The following is a 26,919-nucleotide window of genomic DNA, read 5'->3' on the forward strand; positions in this document are numbered from 1 at the left end:
CTTGAAAGTCCTTCCATAAACATCCACCACTAATTTGTAAACTAGTGGTCTTAAGCTGCTCCTTTGAATTTTAAGAAATATATGTAGTAATAAGAAGTGCATATTACTAGGATTATGTAATGTTTTTTCCTATCAAACAACACATTTCTATTGTGCTCTAATGCTAACATTTAACATGTGGGTTTTTTTCTTTGCTTGTTTGTTTTGTTCTTTAAAGGTGAGCAAGTGTTAGTAAACATACAGGTAAACCTACCAATTAATTAAATCTACATGCAATTAAGTAAATGTAAATTGCCATATGCTCAATACATTTTGTAACCCTGAAGTCAATAATTACCATATCCAGCTCATAATGTCCTTACTTTTAAAACAAAACAGTTGGGATATTCTCCCTGGCTTTTTTTTTTTCTTAGTTGTTGTTATTCAACAAATACAGAATGCAAGACAAGTACAAAACATACCTGAGAGCAGAACTACTTATTCAAATTTACAAATATGTACTTAAAAGTTTTTAAGGTCCTGTACTTGCAGATCTGGATAAACAAAGAACTGACTTTCAATCCATCACATAGACTCTAACAAAATTGAAGGTGAGGTGATTAAAAAAAGAGTTTCCTCACCTTTTGAATTGCACTCAAATGAAATTTTGCAAATGGAAGAAGGAAGAATAATTAATAACTCAACACTGAACCTTCACTTTCTGGAGATGCCATTTCTTTCTTATTCTATCAGGCAATCCTGCAATGTCTGAAGGGCAAATATATAAAAATGTGAATGTGCTTGAAAAAAATAAAATTTAAAAATAAGAGAGTGAAAGGAAATGTTTTAGAATCTAGCCAGTCATAAAAGATGACTCATCAGATTGTGCAGCTCAAAACATTTTCATCTTTGTCTTTGAAATGCCCTTAGTCATTTAATGATTTTACTTACAAGTCTCTACATACTTAGTCTCTATAAAATACTGAAATACTGCAAATATTTAAATATCTGTGTAAACTATATATGTATATTGATATTATTTTGTAATCAATATTATGAACTCTACAAAGTTAATTGTAGTTCTTGCTAATTTTTTGTATTACTTTGCATATAATGAGTTTTACTCATTATGTTTAATAACTCATTCATACATGTGTTGTCCACCATTCACTATGATTCTGATGGATGGAAATAAATGATTCACGTGGTCATCTATGCTTTGGCTCTGCTTTCTCAATGGCTTCTTTTAGGTGGTGTGTATCAGTGTTAAGCAGCAACTTAAATCTAACACGGGTAAAATTTTTCCATGTGCAGTCATGTACTATACAGCATTCCATCAATAGTTACCCTTTCTGAGAAGTAAAAATACAAGTGCACAAAGAAAGAAAAGGCTTTCCTAATTACATGCCACTAAAGATACAGAAGTCATTTCAACACAGTATGAAGCATTTCACAGACCTGCTTCTGCCAATCAGGTTTGCTATGGTTCTTATCAATACAAATGACGGTAACAAGGAGTTAGATTTTCTGAAAACTGGATTGAAGAAGAGTTATGTATGTCTCTAAATTGGAGAGACATGGATTTGATGGATGGACTACTCGGTGGATAAGGAATTGGCTGGATGGCTCCACTCAAAGAGTCAACGGCTTCATGTCCGAGTAGAGATCAGTGACAAGTGGTGTTCCTCTGGGATTGGTATTGGGGCTGGTGCTGTTTAACATGTTTGTTGGTGACATGGACAGTGAGATTGAGTGTACCCTCAGCAAGTTTGCTGATGATACCAAGCGTTATGGTGCAGCTGACACACTGGAGGGAAGGGATGCCTTCCAGAGGGACCTTGACAGGCTTGAGAGGTGGGCCTGTGTGAACCTCATGGAGTTTAACAAGGCCAAGTGCAAGGTTCTGGACCTGGTTTGGGGTAATCCCAAGCACAAATACAGGCTGGATGGAGAACGGATTGAGAGCACCTCTGAGGAGGACTTGGGGGTGTTGGTTGATGAGAAGCTCAACATGAGCTGGCAATGTGGACTTGCAGCCCAGAAAGCCAACTGTATCCTGGTCTGTATCAAAAGCAGCATCGCCAGCAGGTCAAGGGAGGTGATTTTCCCCCTCTGCTCTGCTCTTGTGAGATCCCACCTGAAGTAGTGTTCACCTTTGGGGCCCCCAGCACAAGAAGGACATGGACCTGACCTATTAGAGTGAGTCCAAAGGAGGGCCATGAGGATGATCAAAGGGTTGGAGCACTACTCCTATGAAGACAGGCTGAGGGATTTGGGGTTGTTCATCCTGGAGAAGAGAAGGCCCTGGGGACACCTTACAGCATTTTTGCAGTACCTTAAGGGGGCCTACAAGGAAGACAAGGAGAGAGACTCTTTGTCAGTGAGTCTAGTGATAAAACAAGGAGTAATGGTATTTAACTAAAAAATGGTAGATTTAAATTAGCTATGAAGAAGAAATTCTTTACTGTGAGGGTGGTGAGGCACTGGCACAGGTTGCCCAGAGAAGCTGTGGATGCCCTGGTGTTCAAGGCCAGGTTGGATGGGACTTTGAGCAACGTGGTCTAGTGCGAGGTATCCCTGCCCATAGCAGGGGGGTTGAATTAGACTTTAAGGTCCCTTCCAACCCCAACCATTCCATGATTCTGTGATATACTATATTTTTAGGACTATGAATATTCCTTTCAGCATGAGGAAGAACTATGTTCATTTGAATTAGGAGGAGATAGGAGGGAGACAGAGCTGGTGATCTGATTGTTTTGTAGTTTAGCATCTGAAGAGAAAAGAAGTAAAAAATAGCAGTTTAAAGGACACTGCTAGGACAACTATTAATATTTTAGTATAAACTCATTCCAACTAAAAATATTTTTATAGTAACTTCTTTTAAAAATCTGCTTAGAAGAACCCTACTCCACAGACATTTGAAAAGAAGATGGGTTATCCATGTGTAAGATTCATAAACAGCTTTAATTCTTAATCTTTACCTTTACCCTTTCTGATTCTTTTGACCTATGGTTTGCCCGTTTTAGATGAGATCTTCTACCAGTGCTGACAATGAAAAAAAAAAAAAAAGGAAGCACAACAAAAACCTGAATATCAACAAGAAGATTCACATTCACAGAGGAATGCAATCAAAAATGATGCTGCAAATCAAGCCTAGAATCAGACCATCACAAATTCAAAAACTTTTAGCTATTTGCAATTATGATGGTAATTGCTATTTTAAAATGTTTTGCTTCTTCTATAGAATCTCCATGTTGTTAGCTAAAATTCTAGGTATTTTAAATCACAGAAAATCTTCTTGCAGGTGATGAAGACTAAATATTATAGGCAATCAAAACAACGTATTATCTACATATTTTAGCTGATTAAAAAAAAAGTAGCTTTTGGAACTTCTTTTAAAAATCATTTTACTGCATAGTAGTAGCTAATTATAACATACTTTTTCATAGACCCAAATGTTAGTGATATTTCTATTAAAGCAAAAGGTGTTGGATTTTTAAATTTTCTTTAAGAAAATACCATCTTAGATTCTTTGCTATGGTATTTTAGTCTATGTAGTTATTCCTTTTCTTTCTGTTGTGAATGTTTATTGTCTGTTTTTTGTCAAGTTTTGATTAATTTATGTAAGCAACTTATAAAATACGTAAAATTTTAAAATACTGTAATTTAAAGACTGACATATTAATATTACTTAATATGAGGCCATTAAATAAAAGTAAATGGCTGAAAGTTATATAGAGAGTGTAAGAAGATAACTACTGAAAAATAATGTACAAGTAATTTTGGTCCAGATTAATTATTATAATGGGCAACTGAATTATAAGATCTTGCATCGTACTCTTTCTTGTAGTAAATTATATCTTGAATATAAGAAAGAGCTTTTATTTTTATTCTCTGATAGTAGTAATAATCTGTGATCTTACTTCTTTTGCTAAAAGGCTTGTTTAAGTCACAGTTTTTGAATGATAGGTTCTGTAAGGAAAGGGAAAATTCAGTCTCATTTATTCAAAAATTTTATTTAGAATTTTTCTACTAAATCTGTTACAAGTCAATAATATGCCATGATTTTTAATGAAGTAAAAATTCACAGGCACTCTGCAAGTTGTTTTCTTTTAGTAACATTTCATTTGCTATTAGCTTGATGTCTGAAGAACAGATGTTAACAAATGGTTTAAATTAAGAATCTCTTCTCAAGATAAGGTTGTACAATGTGACCTTGGTCTACGTGACCGATACCTGGCCAACTTAAAGGATTTTTTTTAAACAAGTATTTAAGAAAGAAAGCAAGTGAATACTTTTATAGAAGTTGTTTTATACACTCTATGTCTGCATGAAGCAAATGCAAAGATTGGCAGGTAAGTGATGACACAGCATTGATACAACTGCAGTAGGATCAATGAAGTTGGCAGAGCCTTGGGTGGAATTTTTTGAAGTTAGAGACAAATTTTTAGCAGAATGCCCTGACTCAGAGACCTCATTTACAAAAGAGTCAGAATGTGCCACTGTATTAAAGTACTCTGAAATTGTGTAAGAATATTTTGTTTTGACTGGGTTTGCAACAAGAGAGGAGCTGGAAAGTGTTGGAAAGTTTAGAAGAAAAGAAAATCTTTAAACATCAAAATAACTGCAGCTAACTTGATATAAAATGGAGATTTTGATTAATCTGTTAAATGTCTAATTTTGTACTCACTGATTCATACCATTGAGGCCAAGAACTTCATAAATATTTAGCATCTTTACTAAGCTTGTGTGACAATTTGAGGCAAAATGAAACCTCAAAAAATGAGTAAAAAAGGTTCACAGATTGAAACCACTCTGAGTTGTTTAATCTGCAGTACTAAATTATTGAATCCCTCAAGGAAGAGAAATATTATACAATTATACTATATAGTATTTGGAAAATGACTTTTTAACATTAGAGCAAATCTGCTAACTTTGAGCATGTGATTTTAATCAGGGCATGAATGTTGAGGATTTTGTACAAATAAACTACCCTGGTGAATCATTGCATAGGGTCACTTGATAATGCATTTATTTTTATAAGGTGTAGGATAGGTGTAGAAAAGTTAAAGAGGAAGAAGTCTGTCATGGTATTTTGAGTTTTAAGCATATGTTTTCTGAATACATAAGCAGCTTACTTTGTTCATAATTAAAATGCATGCTAGAAAGAAGTAAAAACATATTTAGATCACCTTTGTAATATGGCTGTGTATTTAAGAACAGACCTGTCATACATCATTTTATGCATTAAAAATGAAGCCATTTGAGCAGGGGTCTTTGTTTTACAATAACTATAAACTTGAACTTTATTATGAAAGAGGTACTACTTAGACTTTTTCCCCGTACAATATGTCTCTAAATCTGATATGACATGATATTGTAGGAATAAAAAGCAGTCATGATTTCAGTTATAAAAAGCCTGAAAGTAAATCTGTGCTATTGCAGCCACACTCAGGAAAAGCACCAGTCATTTTATTCAGTAGCATTCCTGAGCCAGCTGATAGATGAATCACTTTTGACAGTAACTCACTTTTTGACCTATGTGGCAGAGAGAATGTCACAGCAGTAGGAGAGGTTTTGTGATAATTGGAAAGTGAAGGGGACTTGGTGGTGCAGTCGGTTAGTGCATTAGCCTTTCCCCTCTGGAGACCTTGGTTCATATTCTGCCTTAGGGTCAGTAGTGAAAATTCATGCTTTGGTGTCCTACTTCTGTTTGTACGTATGACAAAAAGACCCATGTTTAGAAACAAAAGTTGTCTTTCTTCACTATAACACACTGTATTGGAAAGAATCTTAGGGCTGATGTACATTGGCAGAGAGCTTAAACAGCCTTTATTCCTACAATACATGTCTATCAAGCCCACTTTCTCCAAAAGCCGTTCACTCAAGGTGTTACTAAAAAGGAGAAAAGGAAAAACTTCACAGATGATATGCATGAAAATAATGCAAATAATAAAGGAAACTCATCCATAGTACAAAGGCTACACTGATAAATTGCCCATTGTTACCTGGTCAACTCCTGCTAATCTCTCATGTTTCTCTTAAGGTGCTTTACTTGAACCTCCCTCTGCCAGATATATTTAAGTGCCAGAGAACTGCTATTTCATATGCAGCGGAGTGGAGCAGTGATGACATTCAGTGATTAATTAGTTCAAAAAGTACACATTCCCTAAAGGTATTCTGGGAGCCACCTTCCAGACCTGTTTAAAAGAAACATATTGCTTGCATTTACAGCTGGTGGTAAGCTGAATATAGATTGGTTATCAACAGTGGACTGTCTTTATTACATGTGTAGTGCTTACTTTTATTGCCTTGTAACAAGGGTGGTACAACTAATTGTGCCTAATGATCCAATACAAAGAGCCCAAATTTTGTGTTATTGACTCCTCCTATGTTTATCTTTTCATTTCCTTTAAAATGTACAACTTCAAAGTTACTTTAGGGATTTGCAGCAATGTATGAACAACTTAACTTTCAAATCCTCACAAAAATGTTAGCTCTGTTTACAACCGTGAGAGAGCTTCCCTCTTTAAATATGAATTAAATACTCAGGATGGGTCCTGCCTGAGAGCCTAGGTGACCAAGTGCAGTCTGTTCTAGGATAAAAAAAGCATCAAGGAAGTGAGACCCACAATTTTATACCCTTCTTCTAGGCAATAGGCAATCACAATTATGGCTCCATCTCTGGAGCAGATGACAAGAATTATCAGCTAACCACAGTGATTTCCCTCTAGCTGGAGGGAAACATGGAGTAGAGATTAAAACCTGATTTTTCTTTTTTCCCCTTCAATAGGAACAAAAAAGATAGAGTGGGGTAAACAGAGAAGAAGCAAAGGATTAAAGGACAAAGACAGGACAGAGGAAGCTTGAACAGTAGGCAGCAGGCAAGAACAGAGCTGTCATTTGACTGATAAATCATTCTCTTAATCAACTGTGCCAGCCAAAGAAAGCCTGAGTAAGCAGCTACAAATGAAGAAACTTTAACTGATTTTTTTTTTCTCATTTGTTTCCATTCCTCCATCACTTACCTAATAATTTACATTTATAGTTTTAATTGCGCTATTTTCTAATAGGGTGATAGAAGCCTTGGTTTAGAACTTTTCCCTTTCTTTGCATGAAAAAAAAAAAGTCCCTAGAAGTGTGAAAAGCTTTAAGCAGCTTCTGTTCTGCTAGAGTTTAGATCTCCTTTTAAGTGCACTATATTTCTTCTAGTAGCTAGATTTCTTCACTGGTTAGACTTTGATGTTGCTGTTTTCTTCATGGAATGCCATGGAATTGATCTGAAGCCCTGAATAAGAAGCAGAAGCAAGACAGGATTCAACTGACTTTCTCATGCATTATGATGTTCACTTAAGGGAATAACTTAAGATAGTCCTTCTCAAGGTACACTTGCACCTTGCCAGATCAGCAAGGTCACTCTCACACATCCTTCACCTCTAATTACAGACCAATATCAGGGATGCCTTTGGGACATCAGTTTCATATCCTCTAAAGGACAATGATACCAGTTTCACAGCCTCAGAAGAGAAAGAGTACCTAGAAAAGTCCTTTTCCTTCTCTAGTTCCATACAAAGGTGAGACTGAAGTAGAAATGAGAGTTGAGGCTAAAATTAAACGGAAGAAGGATGAGACCTGTGTTGAGATGGAAGTGAAAACTGAGTATTCTAAGTTGTAACATGGTTTTGGTAAATAGAAAAATACTCAAACTTCAAATAATCTTCGAACTGGTCAAGTGAGTTGGTCCAAAACATTGTTTTTCATTTTTTTTTCTTTTGTATACTTATTCATTATCAATACAGAAATGTGAGATAAATACATAAATGAATCTGCTCATATTTACTTTTAGGTATGCTTATGTGTTAAAACAAAAGCCTTACGAATAACTCTTTTCATAAATAAAACTGTTCTGCATTATATACAGCACATTATCATCATCTGCTTATGCTGTGCCACATTTCAAGTAGGGTTCCAAAGGAAGTGAAAGGTGTCTAGTATGAACAAGCTCTGCTGATGTTAAAGTTGCAGGTAGAGGAATAGTAACACATTCTTATTCTGGAAGCCTACATGAATCACCTGATGAGCTTTCTAGGACAATTAGTTTCGCTTAGGCTTTTTTTCTTAGAATCCAGACGTTATTTTTGCTCATGTAAATCTTTAATGTTCAACAGTGTTTCTCATTAATAATTGGCTATGCATCCTAAGACAATTGAAATATGTCTATTCATAACTATGTTGTAACTATAATATTTAAACATGCATTGCAAGTCTCATTTTTAGAAGTTCTTTTAGCTATTATTTTTAACTATGGAAAATGAAAGGTAAAGGTAGTGCAGGTGCAGTAATTGGAATAGAGTGATCAGATTTCTAGATGCTGACAGAAGTGTATATACTTCTAGACTTGATTTTGAGTTGAGAAAATAATCTGACAACTTATTTTTACACCACTTTAGCAGTGGTGTGGATTTATTTATTTTTTTAAAGTTTCAGTGTTGTTAGGTATGATGCACAGAAGCAGGGTGAGAAAGTGATTTCATGCTCTATTTCTCCAGATGAAGTTTGGTGCTTTGCTGACGAATACTGACATGTAAACCCAAATTGCATCTTCCAGGTCTAACAATGGTAAATACAAAAGTTGTTCACAGTATTCATAGATATAATTTTATAGGCCACATAGAACTTTTGAAATGAGCTGATATCTTGCCATGGCATAGATTAACTTTACATATATATATATATACATATATATATATATTTGTTAGACTCCTAGGATGATGTCTGGTTTCTGTTCATTTTAAATAGATTGCTTACTTTCACAAATTTGAGTTATATTGAAATAAAACAATTAAAAAAAAAAGAAAAATCAGTGGTCATGTTGCACATTTCTTTTGGAATAGAATTTTCTTGATTGTCTAAAATTAAATAAGCTTACAGTGTTTGGCAGGATAGGAAAGGACAAAGTCATCTAATACATGAGCATAAAGAAGTATCAATACTTTTGCTTTTGAAATATGATTCACTCTTTTTTCTCTATTTCTTAACCCAGAATTTTTACCCCAAATAATTGTTTTTGGTTTTGCATTTGTGCAGTAATCTTGAAAGATCAGGAAGTTGTAGAATAAGGAAATTGTATATGCCACTTTACTACCTGTTTACTATCTCCGTTTTCTGCCTTTGCAGAGGTGGACCACCTTGGGGTGAGGCTTTTCATCTCTTGTCTGTCTGTTCTGTCTGTATCTGTCCAGTCTCTGCTCTAGACATAAAAAATGGTTTATAAAATAGCAGCTATTTCTGTGTACAAAAAAATTGGTATGGGTTCTTTTTAATATCCAAGCCTTTTAACCATGTAGGTTCCCCCTCCAGATGTTTCATGAACGTCACTGTACTTTCTGCCCTGGGGACAGAACAGATAGGAATGGAAACCACTTCAGCCAGCTATCAGTCAATGGTAGGTCATCCTTACTCATTAATCATTGGTTTATTGTAACTGGCCTTCTTCACTATGCTAGAACTTTTTTTCTACATATATTTTAAGACAAGATGGTTGCACTTTAAGTAAAACTTAGAAACAAATGCTGCATATTTTTAATGGAAAAAGACATCTTTAAAGAAAAAAGTTTCATCCTGCTCCCCTCAAAGTCATTAATGGCTGTGATTCCTGTTCCTTCTGTATAATCTCAAGAATGATTGTCACCTCATAATATAGTGAGTATTTTATTAAACTGTTTGCATCTGGCCAGATATATAATTTTGAGCTATTTCTAGTGTTTTATATTTATCCTTAAGATTGTTCCTAAGGTAGCTCTCTGAATTTGGAATCCAAAAAAAAAAAAAAAAAAGTGATTGCTGTGTCTCATATATTTAAAGCACAACTTTGGGGTATGAGAAAAAATGCTAGAGAATGGGAAGAGGAACAAAGTTATCAATTTGATAATAGCAACACAAAATGTTTAATAATGTATCAGATAACATTTATCAAAAGGTTTATGTAGCTGGCTACATTCATAATGAGAAGCTGTGGAATAACAGCCATAATCACAGGTTTATGATAAAGTATCTGAGGCTTCAGATGTTCAGTCCAACAAGCACTAATATCAGAAAGTGAATAAGTAGGTTTACTGAATAGTGATAAATGTAATTATGGTACTCTGACATATAAACTTGTTTCAGAGGCAAACTTGTTTCAATTAAGAATAATGGAATACTGCCTGATGAAATGAGATCATGGCACTGTCTGTTCATTCCATAAAACAACAGACTGCAAATAAGAATATTAAAATTTAATGTGGAAATAATAGTTTTATATTCCTCTCTTTGGGTTGAATTCTTAGTTGCTGGGAATTTAGATATGGAATAAATCTGGGTGGGTAAGTAAGGGAGCAAGGCTTTGAGTTGACTTTTTTTTCCAACAGCCTTGATAGACTTTGTGGCAAAATGTTTCCAGTCATAACTCTCCATGACATCAGGGTTGTAGCCAGGTTATGTGACTACAGCCAAGTGTTGTATACCTGGCAGGTTTCAAGAAGTACAGAAAAGGTGTTAAAGATGTGTCTCACTTTTGAGAAGTCTGTATCAGGAAAAAATTTGGCTACTGTTGCAGGTATTTCTGACTGTGTTTTGCTTCAACCAGAGGTTGACACTTCAGTTCTTCATGCATTTAGAACTTTTTGAAGAAATGATCCCTTCAAGATGACAACTCTTAAAAGGATAAAAGCTTAAGAAAATACATAACACACTGAAATATGCACACATATAGTACCTCATCTTGCCTAGTTCTCCATGAAATGTCAAAAGAACCTCCTACTGTGATATGTCTGTGAGCTCTGCAACACTGATTAAATTTCTATATAGTATCAATCGTTGCATCCTGTGAACCATAAATTATAAATTTTCTGTTCTACTTTATCACTCTATAAAAAGGTTTAAAACTTTTTTTTCTTAGCTGATACAAAGAACAAACTGTGACTCTCATTTTATTTGTGGCAATTTTATGCACATGCTCCATGTTATGAACATGAAAACTGAAACAGAGTGTAAATGTGGGGTATATTCTTTATATATGTGTGCAAAAGAAATGGATTAAGAAAGTATTTGCTACAAAAAATAAGTAATATTGGGATTTATTTCTCAGTTTTGTAATATCCCACAGGAAGGAGACAAACTTAGATGCCAAAGACTCTCTTTGAGAGCAGAATAGAAAATATTCAGGCTGTGAGAGGACATAGTTTTCTCCCTTGCATTTTTACCTAGTGGAATGGCAAAATACAGTCAGAAGATTGGTGTTAGAGATGTTCGTGCTTTGTGACAGAAACTAGTGTTAAAAGGGCTCGTGGTCATTTCTCACACCACTTCAGGATGTGTGGTTTTTGTATAGAATCTCAACTTACACATTTAAATCATATTCAATGTTTTTGACCTTTTGGCACCACACACCAGGAGGCTAATGTGAGGAATCTGTTCTTCATGATTTGCCGACTGTAGTTTAAGTCCACTGTTCAGAGAATTTCAGGAATATGAATTTCAAACTAAGATGAATGTAATAAAAATGTCTTTATTCTCATTCTCATGTCTGTTTCACACTCTCTCACTCTCTCTCACAAGGTTTTGTACTGCTGCTCATCACCATTGCATCTGAGTGTCTTCCAAATAAAATAAATAACAGTAGCAAAGCCTCTAGTGAACATCATGGGGAACATCAACATTTAGAGGCAGGGATTATAAACCTGTGTGCAATACAGTATGAATGTAATTAGATTGGTTCCAGACTGGAGCTGGTTTACATCCAGCTTCCTGAGAAAAATGTAGTTGAATCCATTCAGGCCTATATTTACAGTATGGACTAGCTTTAGACCTGTTGCTTTTTTCACAGCAGGAGTAGGGTTTGAGAAAGATGAGAGAGGAAGATGTGCTTGTGTGACAACTCTTGGTAGCTTGTGATAATTGTGCACAAATTTTTTATTCAAGTTGTGAGTCTCATGGTTATGAATAAAACTGTGATTTGTTATGGAATTCCTTAATGTAAATAACCATAATTCTAATAGCAACTTTTCTAAATGAAAAAGTGGGAGTAGAATTACTATTTTTCATATAAAACTATGTACTTCTGTTTTTCTTCTGTTTATTTTAATAGTTTCTTGTATCTTTAGTATTGTAGGTATCCTGAACAATAAAACAAGAGCAAACATAAGTTGATCATAACAGAGTTGCTTTCGAAAATGCAATATTCGAGAATGGATCATAAACAGAAGCCATTAGTAGAATTTTGTAAGATATAAAGAGTCTGAAGTAAAATGTATGAATAAAAGTGGTAATTGCAAGAATTTTTAAAATGTAAGTGGTGAATATTGTAACAATGAAGTATAAAATAAACAGTTCTAAAGATCTTAAAATCCGAATCACATCAAACCAAGTGCTAGTAAATAAAAGTAGCAAAACCTCTCCCATTAATGGAAACATGCTTAGATCATATAAGAACACTGGTTGGCGGAGTCCCTTGGGAGGCAGTTCTGAAGGGCAAAAGAGTCCAGGAAGGCTGGATGCTCTTCAAGAAAGAAATCCTAAAGGCACAGGAGCAGGCTGTCCCCACATGCCAAAAGATGAGCTGGCATGGAAGAATGCTGGCTTGGCTGAACAGAGAGCTGTGGCTAGAGCTCAGGAAGAAAAAGAAGGTTTATAACCTTTGGAAGAAGGGTGTAGGCCACTCAGGAGGACTACAAAGATATCGTGAGGCTGGTCAGCGACAAAATTAGTACGGCCAAAGTCCAACTTGAGCTCAATCTGGCTATTGCTGTTAAAGACAATTAAAAATGTTTTTATAAATACATAAACGCAAAAAGGAGAACTAGGGAGAATCTCCGTCGTTTATTAGATGTGGAGGAAAACACAGTGACAAGAGATGAGGAAAAGGCTGAGGTACTTAACGTCTTCTTTGCCTCAGTCTTTATTAGCAAGACCAGTTGTTCTCTGGGTACTCAGGCCCCTGAGCTGGTAGACAAGGACAGGGAGCAGAATAATCCACAAGGAAATAGTTAGAGACCTGCTACTCCACGTAGATGTACACATAACTAGGGGGCCAGATGGGATCCACCTGAGGGTACTGAGGGAGCTGTTGGAAGTGCTCGCCAATCTGTTTTCCATTACAGCAGTCTTGGCTATCAGGGGAGGTCCCAGTCGAATGGCATCTAGCAAATGTGACGTCCACCTAAAAGAAGGGCCAGAAGGACGATATGGGAAACTACAGGCCTGTCATTTTGACCTCAGTGCCCGGGGAGCTGATGGAGCAGATCATCTTGAGTGCCATCACACAGCACTTACAAGACAACCAGGTGATCAGTCCCAGTCAGAATAGGTTTATCAAATGCAGATCCTGCTTGATGAACCTGATCTTCTACAACAAAGTGACACACTCAGTGGATTAGGGAAAAGCTGTGGATGTGGTCTACCTAGACTTCAGTAAGGCTATTGACACTGTTTCCCACAGCATTCTTCTGAAGAACCTGGCTGCTCAAGGCTTGGACGAGTGTACTCTTTGTGGGGTTAAAAACTGGCTGGGTGGCCGGGTCCAAAGAGTCATGGTGAATGGAGTTAAATCCAGCTGGAGGCTGGTCAGCAGTGGTGTCCCACAGGGTTCAGTACTGGGGCCAGTTCTCTTCAATATCTTTATCAATGATCTGGACGAGGGGATGGAGTGCACCCTCAGTAAGATTGCAGATGACACCAAGTTGGGCGGGAGCATTGATCTGCTTGAGAGTAGGAGGGCTCTGCAGAGGGATCTGGATAGGCTGGCCTGATGGCCTTCCAAAACCTATCCTTTTGATACCACAGTCTGCTGCTACATCTGATGAGGAGAATGCAAAAATAATTTTCATATGTTTAATGATATTACTGTTATATTTTGAGGATCTTTTATCTTGGCATTATTTAAAATCCTATTTTATTTTGTCTGGAAAATTTGAATGAAGTGATTTTAGAACTAACAATGGACAGCAAAGGGGGGTGTATGGTCTTGGACCTCATTAGCTGCTGCTGCCGTTACTCAGAGGAGTTGTGTTGATCTAGACCGACAGCTAAAAGAATGCAAAGACCATAGAGTGATATCTTGGGCATTAGGCGGCTCATGACTCTGTGCTTGATTTTGGAGGGGAGCAAGAAGGTGTTCTGCTCTAGGCATCTAGGAAAGAGGAGATGGATTAATAACACTTTTTCAGAGTTCCTGGCAGAATTGAGACTCCAGAATGTCAACCAAAAGGGAGAATAGTAATGATATATAGGTAAAATTACTAAAGCTTCCTTTTTTATATATATTTTTTCCAAGTGGTAAGATCTTTTCTAGAAGCATAATGAATTGGTCTGAATTAAAAGCTTTATTTTTTTTAGTTAATTATTATTAATTATATAGAAGGATTCTATTTTAAAGGTTTCACATATGGTATTAAGTTTTAGGATTTGGAACAAACTGATTTCAATTAGTAGATACTTCACAGAGTTGCATTCTTCCTTTTAAATCCATTGGTTTATTTAAGTAATAAGATTTTTATTTTTTATTTTTTACAATATTCCTTAAAAGAAACAACTTGTTCAAAACCTAGGTTCAATAGAAACCATTAAGGCAACAGAAAGCTTTTATTCCAGAACTTTAGAAACAAAAGTAAACTAAGAGGGAAGTAAAAGTCCCAGAGGTGCAGAAATGGCTCAGAAATATGGAGTCCTCTAACACATTCTTATTTAAAGAAAACACAGAGAGAATCAATAAATGAAGATGCCAACCTATCTGAATCCTGTGAATGATTATCCCAGCAGAAAGATAGCTCTTCTCACCTCAAATGAAGACTCTTAAGGAGCCATTAATACTTTGAGTCAAAAAAGATAGAAACAGGTGTGAAGGGCATAGATTTTATTCAAAGAAAAAAGCAGGAATTTTATTCTTGAAAATATCCAGTGCTCTGGATTGCTCTGGAGTGCTCTGGGAAATATCCAGTGCTCTTGATTGAGTAGATGAAAGATCATGGACTTGCCCAGGAAAGAGTCAGTACAGAAAGCAACCATTAAAGCATTTCAGTTTTGGATTACCAATGTCTCTCACATATTCCTCCTTCTCAGGTAATGGACTACCTGCAGAGTCCTTCCACTGTGGCATCATCTGGGATAAAAGTTTAACCATGTAGATGTTGGCCCGGTGGAAACTGGGTTTCAGTAACCCCTATATATTGCACATGCACCTAGACAGCTGCCAAAGATATAGGACTGTACTATTCAGACTGAATTACAAAGATGCAAATTTTGGATGTCTGCTTTTTTTTTTTTTTTTTTTCCTTACTCAACTTAAAATGTATCTTTAGTTTCTGCAATTCATGTTTCTTGGTGGCTCAGCATAAGTCATCATAAAAAAATGGAGACTTCATGTCAGACCTTTGATCTAAAGACCCTAAAAACAATTGAAATCTTGCTCCCAGGTAGCAATGTTATATTTCAGTAAGTTAAATTACAGGAACGAATAGAATTTAGAATGGCAAAAACAAGGAAATAAATAAAATGTTTTCTACCTTTCTAAAAGTTTTTGTAACAAAAATGTTTGTTGTGCCTATATAGAATAATTTAACAAAACTAAACTTTTGCGAAGCATCGTTATTAATAGGTTGATAGCATTAATAATATGTTTTAAGAGACATTAATGCTAAGCTCATATTGTAGGGACATATATAAGAATTAATTTCTGTGAGAGCTTATTACATAAATAGGCAAGACCAAAAGGAGTGGGGAAGGAAATAAATAAATGGAAATATCAAATGACTTGCATGTTGGAATCAGTAAATTTGCCCAAGTCTCCTGCATCCCAGTCTGGATCTGTTCCTATTGAACCACTAGTAGATGACAGTTCTGAAATAGGTCACAGAAGTGTTCATACTAGGAGTGAGAGGTGATGATAAGTGAGGTAATTACAAGGTACAGCTATTTAAGTCAGTTATCTAACTTCTAACTACCTCTAATTATGCAGCAGCTCTATTGCTCTATGATGGGTGAGTTAATGTAAATACTTTCAGCTAGTCCGTAGGAGACTTTGCCCTGCAGAAATCAAGCTGCTGCTGACTCAAGGTTTCATGAAGACTGGTGAGACAAAAGGAGGTCGTGATTTTCTATAAACTTTTAAAAATCCTTCATTAAGCTGCACCTTTTCTCAAATATTCTAGTTGTATTCTGATTATACTTCACAAACCCTGACATTTGTGGTTTGCTTTTACAGATCACAGGGTCTGCACATAGATTAACTGTGCCCATAATTATGTGAGTGAAGTTCGCAAGCACAGCAAGAATTTCAGCTTTCCCATCTGTAGCTGAAATTCAGTTACTGGAAGTGTTCTCCTGCATGGTAGCTCAGGTACACACTGTTAGGTCACTCAACAGCCCTGTTGTGGTTTAGTCACAGCAGGCAGCTCAGCCCCACACAGCCGCTCGTGTACTCTCTCCAGGAGGAATGGGGGAGAGAATTGGAGAGGTAAAAGTGTGAGAACTCAGGTTGAGACTAAGACAGTTTAGTTGGTCAAGCAAAAGCTGTGCACACAAGCAAAGCAAACCAAGGTATTCATTCACTACTTCCCATCAGCCAGCAGGTGTTCAGCCACCTCAGGCAAGCAGGGCTCATCACGCATAACAGTTCCTTGGGAAGACAAACATTCACTCCCAACATCCCCCAACTTCTTCCTTCTTTACTCCAGTTTCATTGCAGAGCATGATGCCGCATGGTGTGGGATATCCCTTTGGCCAGCCTGGGCCAGCTGTCCTGGCTATGTCCCCTCCCAGCTCCTAGTGTACCCTCAGCCTCCTTGCTGGCAGGGCAGCACCAGAAGCAGGGAAGTTCTTAGTTTTGTGTAAGTACTGCTCTGCAACAACTAAAACATTGGTGTGTTATCACCAATATTTTCATCAAAAGTCCAAAACACAGCATTGTGTGAGCTGCTGGGAAGAAAATTAACACTGTCCCAGCCAAAACCATGATCAGCTCTATTTTTTTGCTGCTTAACATTTGGTTTTATCTCTTTGTTATTTATGAAAGTCTATGACAGCCAGGTTCATGTGAATGCTGGAAATAAGTATTGTGCTTTTATTCTTTGTAAAGAATTTATCCTCTGTGAGTATCCAGCCTCCTGTGTTAGGTTTCTCTGGGCCAGCTGTTGAAGGAATCATAGAATCGTAGAATGGCTTGGGCTGGAAGGGATCTTAAAGATCATCTAACTCCAGCCCCCCTGCCATAGGCAGGGATGCCACCCACTAGATCAGGTTGGCCAAGGCCCCATCCAGGCTGGCCTTGAACACCTCCAGGGATGGGGCATCCACAGCTTCTCTGGGCAACCTGTGCCAGGGCCTCACCACCCTCTGAGTGAAGAATTTCCTCCTAATGTCTAGTCTAAATCTATCCTCTTTTAGTTTAAGACCATTCCCTCTTGTCCTATTGTTATCTACAGAAGAGTCCTTCTCCATCTTTTTTATAAGACATCTTTAAGTATTGAAAGGTCGCAATGAGGTCTCCCCACGGCCTTGTCTTCTCCAGGCTGAACATCCCCAGCTCTCTAAGCCTTTCTTCATAGAAGAGGTGCTCCAGCCCTCTGATCATCTTTGTAGCCCTCCTTTGGACTCTCTGTAACAGATCCACATCTTTCTTGTTCTGGGGGCCCCAAACCTGGAAACAGTACTCCAGGTGGGGCCTCACAAGGTCGGAGTAGAGGGGGACAATCACCTCCCTCGACCTGCTGGCCACTCCTCTGTTGATGCAGCCCAGGACCCAGTTGACCTTCTGGGCTGCAAGTGTGCGCTGCTGGCTCATGTTGAGCCTTTAATCCACCAAGGAAAGCTAGGAACATACTAGGAAAGTATTGGTAGTAGGAAATCTTTCAATGTTGTTTCCTGTATCAATATGTCTCCCCCATGTTCCTCTTTCCAGTCCCCCTTCTAGAAAAACAACACTAGTTGTTCTGGAAGATGCTGGTTTGACTCGTTGTCTCTGATTTTGTAAGATCTCCTGATGTGGGTTTCAAGTGAATGCTGTCTGTTCCTGTGCGCCAGTATATCCTCAAGATAGCAAAAAAGAGACTGGAGTTTAGCTGAGCCTCAATAGTAGTTGGCTTTCTTGCTCTCTGTAGGGAACTCTAGAATGGAAAAGGCAGCCAGTCATGCATGCTGTAATTTACATCTGATTGATGAAGGGTTTAGATTCACAGGAAAAATTTGCACTGGAACTCCTACGGGCCTAAAACGGAAACATTTTGCCACTGATACCCATCATCAGTTTTTTTCTTGATCAGTCTCATATCTTTCCACATGTCAAGTTCATTCGCAGAAATAACCCTTAAAGTCATACACATTAAATTATGCTTGGTAGTTCTTGTTTCTCCTGTTAAACGATCAAGTAAGCAAGCTAAGTTGTATCTGAAAACATGGTATTTCTAATAATTAGATAAATAAACTTGATGGAAAAGAATACACCATACAGTATTTTCTGTTCTTGCAAAGTCAATTATTTTATTTTTTATTTTTTTAGAATGAACAAATATTTGAACATATTTATTAATTCACTAAAGTCTTCTAAAAAAATACAGACTTTAAACAACAACAACAAAAAAGCACAATATCAAATAAAACCTTTTGGGCATCTCACAAAAGAAGAAATTAGCATTTATTAAAGAACTGAATTAGGCCAAAAAGATATTATCAGTAAGTTCTTAAATGTAAATATATACAAAATCAAATCATGTAGAAACTTACTATGTTGTAAAATATGCTACATGATTTATATTACTATCATATCAAACATATAAATTCTGTGATTAAAAAAATAAATATCAGGTGTGGTTTCAGTAATGATTTATTTAGAACAGTCCCCAGGAAGCTTCTCAGCAGTGTAGGCAAAATGTATTTTTGTGGCATATGGCTGGGGTACATCACTGAACTCCACTGGATTTTTCTGCACTCAGATTTCTGCATTCAAGCTTGAATATAAGAATCATAGATCATAGAATCATAGAATGATTTGGGTTGGGAGACACCTTAAACATTGTCTAGTTCCAACCCCCCCTACCATCAGCAGGGATGCCACCCACTAGACCAGGTTGCCAAAGGCCCCATCCAACCTGGTCTTAAACATCTTCAGAGATGGGTCATCCACGACTTCTTTGGGCAGCCTGTCCCAAGACAGACTCCCGAGGGACACCACTCATCTCCAGCCTCCACCTGGCCATAGATCCGTTGAACACAACTCTCTGGCTGCAGCCATCCAGCCAATTCCTTATCTACCAAATAGTCCACCTTTCAAATCCATCTCTCTCCTATTTAGAGAGCAGGATGTCATGTGAGACTGTGTCAAAGGCCTTACAGAATTCCAAGTAGATGACATTGGTCAGTCTTCCCATGTCAACTGATGCAGTCACTCCATCATAGAAGGCCGTCAGATTGGTCAGGCATGAATAGCCCTTGGTGAAGCCATGCTGGCTGTCTTGGATCATCTCCTTGTCTTGCATGTGCCTTAATGCTGCTTGCAGGAGGATCCGCTCCATGATCTTTCCAGGCACAGAGGTGAGGCTCACCTGTCTGTAGTTCCCCAGGTCTTCTTTTCTACCCTTTTTAAAAATCAGAGTGATATTTCTCTTTTTTCCAGTCACCGAGGACTTTGCCTGATTGCTGTGACTTTTGAAATATGATGGAGAGCGGCTTGGGAGCTATGTCAGCCAGTTCTCTCAGGACCCTGGGATGCATGTCATCGGATCCATGCCCCATAGATTTGTACTTGTTCAGTTTCATCAGGTGGTCTCAAACCTGCTCTTTGCTAACAGTGGGAGGGACTTTGCTCGCCCAGCCCGTGCCTAGATGTTCAGGGACTTGAGAGACATGGGAAGTATGATTGGCAGTGAAAACTGAGGCAAAGAAGATGCTGAGTACTTCAGCTTTCTCCATGTCTGTTGTTAACAGTTCTCCCTTCTCATTTATCAAGGGGGCACACTCTCCTTGGCCTTTCTATTCTGAGCAATGTACCTATAGAATCCCTTCTTGTTATTCCTTGCATCCTTTGCCAAGCTCGGTTCCATCTGTACCTTAGCTTTCCTGATCCCATCCCTGCACATCCAGACAGCATCCTTGTACTCTTCCCAGGCCACCTGTACCTGCTTCCACTGCCTGTGCATTTCCTTCTGACACCTCAGTTCGACCAGCTGGTCCTTGCTCGGCTACGTTGGTTTCTTGCCTTCCCTGCTTGATTTCTTACACACGGGGATGTAGAGTTTCTGTGCTCTACAAATTTTGTGCTGTAAGAAAAGTGTCCTAAAAGAGTTGCCAGTTCTGATCAGTACCTCTTCCTAAGGACAGTTTTCCAGGCGATCTTTACCACTAGGTCTTTACACAGCTGGAAGTTCACTCTTCTAAAGGTTGGGGTCCTGACTTTGCTCTTTGCCAGGCCCATATCCCTTGAGATCATGAACTCAGCCAGGGTGTGGTCACTGCAGCCCAGACTGCCTCCAGTCATAACCTCTTTAAAGAGCTCGTCTGCACTTGTGACCACCAGTAACACTTCTCTGGTTGGTTTGTCTAATACCTGGACCAGGAAGTTATCCTCCATGCACTCCAGGAGTCTCCTGGATTGCTTACAGCCTCCTGTGTAGCTTTTCCAGGAGACATCTGAGCAGTTGAAATCCCCCATCAGGATGGGAGCCAGTGAGTGCAATGCGTCTTGTAGCTGAAGCAGGAAGTCCTCACCCACAGGCTCCCCTTGATCAGGCAGCCTGTAGTAGACCCCAACCACAAGGTGTCCATTATCGGTCCAGTCCTTAATTTTTACCCACAAGCTCTCAACCTGATTTCTAAAAAAATTCTTTTAAAAGAAAAAAAAATCTACGCAATTGTTTTTCTTTCTTGACTAGAGGAAGATTTGCCCCAGGAACCTTTGCAACCACCACTAGGCAGGTTTTGTTCTGACATAGCATGTGTCACACAAGCTACACATCTAGAAGCTTCTTGAAATTAAACATTTGAGAATAGTGGAGTTTTGATTTCTGAACCTCATTATTTTTGAAGTATCAGGACATAGTGAGGGGAAAATTACTATGAAATGTAAGAATAATCAGATAGTATTGTTTGCAAAGGCATACAATATATTTTACATTTAAATGTGTCTTCAAAATGAAACACCAGAAAATTATAATTCCTTATATATATTTCCAGCATAGCTAAACAGGTAAATATATAAATTTGCCATAAAACTTATTAATGGACATTTGTTTACATATTTTTATCTCAATTATCTATGCCCATAGGACCCATTCAATCAATTTTTCACTAAGTAGTTTTCAAAATATAATTACTCTTATGGGTCGGTCTATGAACAGCAGTGTCATTTACACTATAGTTCACTAATTGCACTTCTAAGCCATTATAATGAATTATACTTGTACATTCTTCAAGAAGATCAGTTAATGCTAATCACTTCTATCGCATATATCACTTAGAAGACATCCATCTATAACAGCCTTTTCATTTACAGCTTCATTCCCTTTTAATTTTCTTGCATTGTAAGATATGGCCATAAATGTATAGCGTGTGCTCACATAACCAGTTAGCCTTGTAAACTTAGTAATAAACGTCAAGTTTTAAAATTTAGAAGCTGCATTTTTCTATTTTTGAATAAATCTAAGATGGAAATTATTGGGTTTGTGATTATTAGATGTACACTTCTGAAACAACTGTTCAGGAATTACTGTCTACAATTATAACAGAAATATATTCTTTTAATATGAAACTGTATACATTTATCATTGACCAGATTTGTTGACCCAGATCCTTCTCTAGCCCTGACTTTTGTGCCCTAAAAAGAGACAGAGGGGTATGTCCTGCAAAGTAAGGAGCCAAGTTCTTTTGTTCAACTAATCTATAGACAGAATGCCTAGATGCAGACAATAAAAAAGATTCCTTTGCAGGATGAGAGTTGTTGAAATAATGATCTCATACTTGCATGAAATCCTGCTGACTAGTTTGACAAGGAAAGTGTAATTTCTTAACATGTGGGAAACTTTCCTGGGGGTTTAGGTACAAGAAGCCCTGTTGTCCCAAGTGTGAAAAAAGATTTGTCACCTCTTCTCTCCTTGTTACCATCAGAGGATATTAAGACGATGTTTCGTGAGTAGCTTACTGGAATTTCTAAGAAGTTGTGGTAACATATGTAGCAAGAATCTGACAATAAATGAGACATGCATGAAAAATGTATTGATGTATGCATGCTACATCTAGTATAAATAATAAGCACTAACTGATATCATCAGCGTAGATGTTATAGTTGGAATCCTCATAAAATTTCTATGATACCTCTGTTACTCCTGTCTTTACTAACATTTGAATGTTTATAGGGGATAATAGTGAATGAAAATATTTATGTATATCAGAAATACAAAACAAGTAGGTTTTTTTGTTAGGTTTCCAAGCTGAAGGAAACCGTAAAATATACAATCAGTTTTTCAACTCCAAAGTTGCAGCTCACTGTAAAATAAATGTTAATGATTAAGAAAAATGGTCCCTGGTTTAAAAATATACTTTGAAAGAATGCGAGATGTTCTATGTGGAAAAACTAAATATATAAGAAAAAAAAAACCACAAAGGAGATTTATAGTGTCTGAGTATATAACTTCTTTGAGAGGAATCACAGACATCAGCAACTGAACCAGCTTACTTTACAGATGGAGAGAAAAGGGCCAATAGTGCTTTTTTTCTTCGAGGGTGGGGAGAGTGAGGGGTGGGATGCACTTAATGCCTCTAGTGGGACATTCATCATGCTGGCTGACTCCTAGACTACATTCTCTCTAGGTCTGTGGAGGAGTAATAATTGGTAGGAGATTCAGATGGCTGGTGAAACTCCTAGCCATAAATAGAAGATAAGAGGAACAATGAAAACAACTAGTTTTCATAAAAAAAAGGAAGAAGAAACTATGTGAACTGATACTGGAGATGTCCTCCACTGGAGGACACCTAGGAGATGAAGTAAAGAAGCTGTACAGAAGACACTGTATAGCAAATTTGGATGAGAGAGGTACTGCAAGTTCCACTAAAACTAGGAAGTATAAATTTAATGTAGCTGGAGTCTGCTTGTCAAAAAGAATGAGCTGCCCTGGAAAAAACACCCAAAGAAGATCTTTTCCATGAACTATCTTTCAGCAGCCAAAGTATGAAATGTGGATATTAGATTGTAAATCAATTTTATGGGAGCAAGGAAAAATCCACCATTATTCTTGATGTCAGGAGAAATCTGTATAACATCAAATTCTTAGAATTTATGCTAACATCTTGTCCTTGTGGACCTCTTATAATTTTTTTTTTAATTAATTATGAGATGTAAAGATTTTTTTTTTCAATGTTACCATCTTGGAACAATTATTCTGATAAAAACATCAAAGCTGAATCATTCTACTGGGTACTGTAGTTTTTTTTGTTGTTTTTTGTTTTTTTTTTTTTTTGGCTAAGTGCCCTTTTAGGTTCACTGTGTAAAGGCAGGCAATTTTATTCTGAATAGCAGCCCTGAAAACAGCCCTACCAGACAGTTATAGTCATTAAACCAAAGTTACAGTACTGGAACTCTGTTTTTATTTTCTCTGTAGTTCATAGGTCTAGTTAGCATGGAATCATCATAAGAATAGTTGAAATAGGTCATATAAAAGCACACCTAGACTAGGTAGTGGATGCTTAAGAGAAACAACATGAACGTTCAAGATTGCTTTGAGGCTAGTATTTCCAGCAAACAGTGCTTTATGGATTGCATGAATGAGAGGTTGCAGTTGGACTGCTGTGTTTAATAACTGCCAATGTACCTATGCTCCATCAACTGATATAGTCCTTTGTGGAAACCACTTACACTTTTGGCCTCTAGAAATTCAGAAAAGAAAACTGCAGCTCCACAGCGTAGTTACGCATTGTAGAAAGCAGTACTTTAAAAAATAAAAATAAAAATAACCCCCCAAGCAACAACAACAACAAAAACACAAAAAAGACCTGCTACTGTTTGATGATGTCACTGAGTGTTTTTAGTTTTAGTTTTGTGAGAATTAATATGTTATTCCAACCTCCTTTTTTTCCCTCCTTTTATGACTTTGGATTTCTATTATATTACCATGCAATATAATATGCACTCTATGTTGAGTCCTAGTTTGCTATTTTTTTGTCATTTAAAAGCAGTGCCATTCCTTTGAATGTTCTTCTTGTCTTTCTATACTTTTATGACTTTTTTTTTTTTTAACCATAAATTCCTTCCTTTAATTTTTCTACTTTCTGCATGACCGCTGCTATCAGCTATCAGTTCATGGAACTGAACTGCCTAACTAGCTTGGTGGATGAGGCATGAGCAACTGATGTCTATCTTTTGTAAGGCTTTTGACGCTGTCTCCTCAGAGACAAACTGACAAAGTACAAGTTAGATAAGTGCACAGTAATGCAGGTTAAAAACTGGCTGGACTACCAGGCCCAGAGAGTTATGATCTGTGGCACAAAGTCCAGCTGGAGGCAAGTCACTAGTGGCATACCTAGCAATGTTCATCAGGGTTTGATAGTGGAACCAACACTGTTGAAAACCTTCATAAATGACCCAGATGATGAGGCAGAGCGTACCCTCAGCAAGTGTGATTCTGTACGGACAGAATAATGAATATATAACAGAATAAGAATAAATAAGAATATAATAAATAATACGGACTGACAGGACAAGTTGAATATGAGTCAGCATGATAACTTTGAAATAATGAAGGTCAACCATATAGTAAAACGGTGGAGGAAAGTGTTTGTTTATTTATTTATTTATTTATTTATTTATTTATTTTATGTTCAGGACTTCTGGTGCTGCACCTAGAGTACCATGTCCAACTTTACACTGTGTTATAGGACTCATGATATAGAAAAGCATCTGTGAAAACTGAGTTTATTTGGCCTCAAGGAAAGTAGGATCAGGTTGGACCTTACAGATGACTTGAACAGTGGGATATTACATTGTAGGCAGAGGCAGACTCTCAGAGGTACACAATTAAAAGATCGGAAACAGTGAGCTGCAAAAATGGAAATTACAATTAAACTGTGAAAAGTTTTTGTTTATTTGTTTTTATTTAAACTGTCAAGGGTGATCAAATACTGGAACAGATTGCAAAGGGGAAATTTTGGAATTTCCTCTTCAAATAAGTCAGTAGCAAAAGGAAGACTAGGGAAAATATGGGCCTGATGATGAATGGGGTAGATGCCCTGGTGACAAAGGGTACAGAGAAAGCAGAGTTACTGACTGCCTTTTTTGCCTCTGTCTTTACTGCTAAGGCCAGCCCTCAGGAAGCCCAGACCCTGGAGACGAGACAGAAAGTGTGAAGAAAGGCAGATTTTCACTTGGTTGAGGAGGACTGGGTTAGAGATCATTTATGCAAACTTGACACCCACAGATCCATGGGCCCCGACAGGATGCACCCACAAGTGCAGAGGGAACTGGTGGATGTTATTGCTAGGCCACTCTCCATCCGCTTTGAATGGTCATGAGGAGATGCGCCTGAGGAGTGGAAGAAAGCCAGTGTCACTCCAGTCTTCAAGAAGGGCAAGGGGGACCCAGGAACATACAGGCCATTCAGCTTCACCTCCATCCCTGGAAAGGTGATGGAACAGCTCATCCTGCTGGTCATCTCTAAGCATGTGGCAGAAAAGAAGGTGATCAGTAGTCAGCATGGATTCACCAAGGGGAAATCATGCTTAACCAATCTGATAGCCTCCTGTGGTGGAATGACTGTCTGGGTAGATGAGGGGAGAGCAGTGGATGTTGTCTAAGAATTCAGCAAGGCTTTTGACACTCTCTCCCATAACATCCTCATCGGTAAGCTCAGGAGGTGTGGGTAAGATGAGTGGGCAGTGTGGTGGACTGAGAGCTGTCTGGATGGCAGAGCTCAGAGGGCTGTGCTCAGTGGTGCAGTCTAGTTGGAGGCCTGTAGCTAGTGGTGTCCTCCTGGGGTCTGTACTGGGTCCAGTCCTGTCCGACCTCATCATCAGTGACCTGGCTGAAGGGAAGTTTGCTGATGTCACAAAGCTGGGAGGAGTGGCTGATACATCAGTGGGCTGTGCTGCCGGTCAGAGGGACCTGGATGGCTGGGAGGAGAGGAGCCTCATGAAGGTCAACAAAGGCAAGTACAAGGTCCTGCACCTAGCAAGGAATAACCCCAAGCACCAGTACAGGCTGGGGCCTGACCTGCTGGAGAGCAGCTCTGTGGAGAGGGATCTGGGAAACTTGGTGGACAACAAATTAACCACGAGCCAGCAATGTGCCCTTGTGGCCAAGAAGGCCAACAGTATCGTGGGCTGCATTCGTAAGAGTGTTTTCAGCAGGTCAACAGGGAGGGGATCCTCCCCCTCTGCTCAGCCCTGGTGAGGCCACACCTGGAGTATTGTGTCCAGTTCTGGGCTCACCAGTGCAAGAGGGACATGGAACTACTGGAGGAAGTCCAGAGGAGGGCTATAAAGATGACTAGGGGATTGAAGCATCTCTCATATGAGGAAAGGCTGCGAGACCATCGCTAGTCGGTCGAGGGAAGTGATTGTCCCGCTCTGCTCTGCACTGGTGCGGCCTCACCTCGAGTACTGTGTGCAGTTCTGGGCACCGCAGTACAAAAAGGACATGAAACTGTTGGAGAGTGTCCAGGGGAGGGCGACGAAGATGGTGAAGGGCCTAGAGGGTAAGACGTATGAGGAGCGGCTGAGGTCACTGGGCCTGTTCAGCCTGGAGAAGAGGAGGCTGAGGGGGGACCTCATTGCAGTCTACAACTTCCTCGCGAGAGGGAGTGGAGAGGCAGGTGACCTATTCTCCGTTATCACCAGTGACAGGACCCGTGGGAACGGTGTTAAGCTGAGGCAGGGGAAGTTTAGGCTGGACATCAGGAAGAGGTTCTTCACCGAGAGGGTGGTCGCACA

General features: G+C 38.3%; 1 long non-coding RNA gene across 4 annotated transcripts in view; it reads left to right on the forward strand.

Moving 5' to 3' along the window:
* Nucleotides 1-26,919, forward strand: part of LOC310896439 — a 152,894-nt gene that overhangs the window by 81,664 nt on the left and 44,311 nt on the right. The window contains exon 4 of one of the 4 annotated variants that reach the window (XR_014581489.1): nucleotides 9,327-9,424. The exons of the other annotated variants lie outside the window; for them this stretch is intronic. This is a non-coding gene — a long non-coding RNA (uncharacterized lncRNA). The remainder of the gene's footprint in view (nucleotides 1-9,326; nucleotides 9,425-26,919) is intronic. 4 annotated transcript variants of the gene reach the window in all.

Source organism: Anser anser (genome assembly GCF_964211835.1).
Source record: "Anser anser genome assembly, chromosome: 3".
NCBI lineage: Eukaryota > Metazoa > Chordata > Aves > Anseriformes > Anatidae > Anser > Anser anser.